The sequence below is a fragment of the Propithecus coquereli genome, unplaced genomic scaffold, assembly GCF_000956105.1.
Source record: "Propithecus coquereli isolate 6110/MARCELLA unplaced genomic scaffold, Pcoq_1.0 Scaffold411, whole genome shotgun sequence".
Lineage (NCBI taxonomy): Eukaryota > Metazoa > Chordata > Mammalia > Primates > Indriidae > Propithecus > Propithecus coquereli.
The window spans coordinates 2,342,992-2,346,754 of record NW_012149853.1 but is presented as its reverse complement, the minus strand read 5'-3'; positions in this window follow the sequence as shown (position 1 = coordinate 2,346,754).

Sequence of the window (3,763 nt, the reverse complement as noted above, 5' to 3'; positions counted from 1 at the left end):
TCACAATATAATAATAATAGAAATAAAGTGCACAATAAATGTAATGCTCTTGAGTCATCCCGAAACCATTCCTCCTCTTCCCTGGTCCGTGGAAAAATTGTCTTCCATGAAAACGGTCCCTGGTGCCAAAAAGGTTGGGGACCACTGCTCTAGACCTATATTTTTCAAAGTGTATGTCTTCCATGGACTGTGGACCCTTTGAGATGCTCCTCTGCAGAGGGGTTTCAGGGTAAGAAATTGGAAAACACTGCTCACTCTGCCTCACTCTTGGACAGTCAAATGGTACATTAGCACATTCTAGACTTTTGAGAAGTCCTGAAATGAAGAAATCTGTTTAATTGTGTTTAACTCAATGTTCCCCAACTTATTGGCCTAGGGGATCTCTTTTTCCCCTTTATAGAATAGCAGCTATTATTAATCTTGTGAAGAACTGGTGTTCCTTGGATACATGCCACATTTTCTAACCACACCAGACTACACATCTGAAACATGTCAAACTCCAGGACCAGAGTTGTTATTTATTTATTTATTTTTATTCAAGCTGTTCATTTAGTCTTAAATGATTTTATTCCAATGTTTCTCTTACATTCCTAACTTATCCTTCCAGGCTGAGTTCAGAGGCTGCATTCGTCATGCAGCCTCCTCCTCCCATGCCCCCAGCCTCCCCGCCCCTCTCCCGCTGCAGCCCAGCACTTTTGTACCACTCTTAAAGGAGCTCTCTCTCTGCCTTGTATGATTACCTTATAGACCTATTCAATGGCAAGATTTTTGAGGACAATGATGTTTTATTTTCCTTTTTAAAAATGATACCTATGGTGGTGTGCAACTACTGATTGCAAATAATAACTGAACAAGTTTTTTTCTGAGTTGATTTTACCATTGTCTCATTATTTCCCGTGGCAACAAGCGGTAACTTTGGCATCTGTGGAGCTTCTCTGAACCCCAGTTTTTTTTTGTTTTTTTTTTTACAGGGTTGCTGTGAGCATTAAATGAGCTAATCTATGGCAGGGGCTTAGCATGGTACCTGGAACTTAATGAATCTCAAAACCACAGTACTAATAAAGATGGTGATGGTGATGACTCCAAGGGTGATAATGGATTACATGTTTTTAGAGGTCCCCAGGTGCCAGGCCCAGTACTAAATGCATTACAAGCTAATTGAATTTAATCCTCACAACAGCCATATGAGGTACGTATTATTAATTCTTCTTTTACAGATGAGCTGTTTAGTATCACTCCAGTGTGCCTGTGGTCTACTTAACCATCATATGATACCACAGAATGAGGGTAGTAAAAATATTTACTAGTATTTGTTATTTCTAGTCACAAAAACTGCAAAAGGTATGAAATTGAACGGCAAAAAGAGGTGTCAGAAACAGCTGGATTGGGGGAAACTTTGGTGTTGAATCCTACATAGGTCACTGTTACTAATTGTGAGGTCTGGGGCAAAATAACCTTTATGAAACCTCATTTTCTGTATTTGTAAGGTGGGTGTAATGATATTTTTACTCACAAGGGTGTGAGAATTAAATGTGGGGGCATATATAGGTGCTTAGCCCAGTGTGGGGCTCACGGTAAGTTTTTTGACGGATGGTAGCTATTGTTATCATCATCTTCTTAGCAGCAGCATGCAAGAGAGTGCACGACCTCAGGTGAAAAACTGCCACCTTGTGGTTGTGCAAATTAGAAGCACTGCACATAAGTTGTTATTAATAGTTCATCTTTTCACTAGAAGGAGGGAAAGAATAAATTCAACCCTGAAATTGCATCCAAGTTTCCTTTGGAAAACAAAAAACCAAGCCCCCAAACCCCTCTCTTTAAGACCTGGTGCTTATGGCAAAATGTACCTGGAAAAAAATGGAGCCCATGACAGCGTGGGAGCAGGCACAGCTGCAGATCTTTGCCTGTGTGGATGCGGAGCCAGGGGTGGTGAGTCATCACCAGGTGTCCCCTGGAGCCATTGAGGCTGCGCCCGTTGTGGCACATCCAGCCCCTCCTCTCCGATGCCCATGCTATCCGCGGTCAGCTGCAGCCCCAGAGATCCCTAATGGCTCTCCCTTCCTCCACAGTGACCCCATTGTGCCCATCTTTCCCGCAACTGCCAGGGTGACCTGTGGATCACGGGGCAGAGCATGTCAACTCCCTTCTGTAAACTGAGAGAGAGAGAGAGAGAGAGAGAGAAAGAGAGAGAGAAAGAGAGGAGAAAAGGCAAGTGTGCTAGCGCAGCAGTCAAGGCCCAGCTCACCTAACTTTCGCTACCTACCTGCGCCCCTTCTGTGTTTATCACCTGGGGCTTCTCACGGCTATGGTTTCAGGCTTCTGTGTTCTTATTCACTCTGTTTCCTCATTCTGGCATGTTTTACCTCATTTTCCTTTGATTTACACCAATTCCATGTGCCTTTCCTTCCACGAAGTCTTCCCTGATTGATCAAGACAAAAGATATATTTACCTGGAAGGTCCTCTGGCCCCAGAGTAGCTTCCTTATCCTTCTACTATAGCCATTAGTCTTTTCTGATTTATGTTATGATTGGAAGTTGACATGTTTATGTTCCAACTATATTGTAAAATCCTTATCAGATGAAGCAGCCACGTCTACCTTGGCAGTATCCAAGCAGATCAGGGCTTGAATCTTGCTTCTGCGGCTGTCTGTTTGATATTGCACAAAGTATCTGATTTCTCTCTTTAATTCATTGTTATTATTATGATTATTGAATTGATGCAGCAGTAGCCAAACTGTTAGCTAATCACCAAACCCACTTCCTTTTCTTCCAGCTCGATGTAATTTTACAGCCTCCCACAGGGTGAGGTGTGGTCATGTGACAGAATTCCAGCCAAAGGAGCGTGAGCCGGAGTGATGTTTGTCTCTTTGGGGCCTGACCCCTAAAAAACTTCCTGTGCATTCCTCCTTGCTCTTTTTCATTTCTGCAGAAACCTTGGGTGCCATGTTTTGAAGATGTGCGGTAGCTAAATTCCAAGATGTTCTCCAGTGATCCTCACCTCCTGGTATTCAGACCCTTTATAATCCTTTCCTACACTGAATATGGTGGATGTGTGTCACCAATAGGGTATTGCATAAATGGCAGTGTGTGACTCCCAAGGTTAGGTCATTAAAACTATGTGGCTTCTGCCTTGCCCTTCCTGGATACCTCTCTGTGGTGGAAGCCAGCCACCACGCCATAAGGACACTCAAGTAGTCCTGTGGAGAGATCTCTCCGCCCAGCCGTCAGCACAAACTCTCATTCACGTGAGTGACCATCTTAGAAGTGGATCCTCCAGCCCCAGACCCATCTTCAGATGACTGCACCCCTGGCCGACATTTCACCTGTGACCTTACAAGAGACTGTGAGCCAGAACCTCCCAGCTAAGTTGCCCCCAAATTTCTTATTCATGGAGATGCTAATGTTTATTGTTTTAAGCTGCTAAATTTTAGGGTAATTTGTTAAGCAGCAATAGATACGGGGATGATGAATGGGAGGAAGTGGAGACCCCTGAATGACTCTTTGAATGGGAGCTGCCCACTGAAATTTGGGCTTTATCTGTAAGTGGGAGTCCCAAGGCTTAATCTTCATGAGCTCCACGGTAAATTTGCTTTTGTTAGACCCCAGGACAGCTCTCTGTTTATTCAGGTCTTCCTTTTGTAGTCTTTAGTAAAATTTTGTAATTTTCTTCTTGTAGGTTTGGAATATTGTTTATTTTATTTCTAGACATTTAATAGTTGGTGTTGCCTTTGTAGATTTGATCCTTTATTTTCTATAGATTCCA